The sequence below is a fragment of the Schistocerca nitens genome, chromosome 5, assembly GCF_023898315.1.
Source record: "Schistocerca nitens isolate TAMUIC-IGC-003100 chromosome 5, iqSchNite1.1, whole genome shotgun sequence".
Classification (NCBI taxonomy): Eukaryota; Metazoa; Arthropoda; class Insecta; order Orthoptera; family Acrididae; genus Schistocerca; species Schistocerca nitens.
In genome coordinates, this window is record NC_064618.1 from 591,518,359 (window position 1) to 591,519,858 (window position 1,500).

Here is a 1,500-nt window from a genome sequence, read left to right on the forward strand (position 1 = left end):
AGGAGAGATGACGGAACCACCATCATTATCTTCCCAGAATTTTTGTCAGCAATTCGACCGCAGAGAGGCCGCGCTTGACAATAACTGTCAATAGTTTAACCTAACACACTGCAAACGGCGTGTCCTGGTGAATCTTGAGGCTTAGGTGGTCTCGGAATATGCTTTTTCCTTCTCGGGTTTATTAAAGTTAAGAACCTTCAACATCGCAGCGCGTCAGCAATCGTTGGTTAATATATTAAAAAACTAAAAACCCGCCTCGATTGCGAAAAAAAGTACCTAGTGTTAACCTAGGTTTCGGCGTATATAACTGCACCTTCTTCAGAACAACAATAAAACCCACAATTGCCTAAGAAGACCTTTGTCAATGATTAAAAGAACACCATAGCTATACATTTTTTTTTCGTTGATAAATATATAGCTATGGTGTTCTTTTAATCATTGACAAAGGTCTTCTTAGGCACTTGTTGGTTTTATTGTTGTTCTGAAGAAGGTATAGTTATCTACGCCGAAACCTAGGTTAACACTAGGTGCTTTTTTTTTTGCAATCGAGGCTGGATTTTAGTCTTTTAATTTATTAAAGTTACCCTGTATGGATTAAGTAATGCGTAGGAGTGGGAATTCTGTTCAAAAGGGGCTCTGGAAACGCTTCAGGGCACGTAACCCCATGTTGAGTCAGGTCGGCATTAATTCTGTTGAATATGCTGATGACCACCGCTGCGGACGCACCGCGCCTGTAGGCAGCAGTAGTTTTCAGTGTGTTCATAGCGCTTACAGTGTTTACGTTGGACTGGGCAGTCTATGCTGTTACAGGCTTCCACTCGAATCCTGGTTTAAAGTGAGAATAGAATATCAAATAGTTTGGCACTGTCTTTGCCTTTCGCAAACCTCACACAGTAAGGTGACTGTGGGATAATCTGATTTGTCTTTTACATTGATGAACATTAACCACGCTACATCCAGCATGCTGGGGCACTTTCAGAAATCCTGCAGCTGATATCTGCTATAGATGCCTCTTTATAACAACCTTCAGTTCTCGATTTTCGGATGAATGGTGCGTAAAGAAGTTACTTTTAATGAGCGCGAAAAACTTGAGAGATTTATGTTGATCAGAAAAGGTCTCAAAGTGATATCTGATGGTTTCGTTTTGGTAGACAGACTTTAGACTACCCTCCAGATGTGCCCCCAAAGCTTTGTTCAGTTCTAGGTAATTTGATATGTGGTAAATCGTCACCGGTGGAGCAGCTGCAGTCATGTTGCAAGCATTATCCACGGTGGTACTGTTGTCGTGAGTCTGCAGTGGCTGGTGTATTGATAGTGGGTGGTGTCCCGGGATTGAGCCTCTTCCCTTGGAGCAATAGGAGTATCTGTTTCCACTCTTTGTTTACGTGAGTTCTGGTCTTCCACTGCTTGTGTATTCCTGTACTTTTTGTACTGTACAGTCGTGAATTCATCGTCGTCCTGTAGCTGTGGGCCGGCCGCTGTGACAGAGCGGTTCTAGGC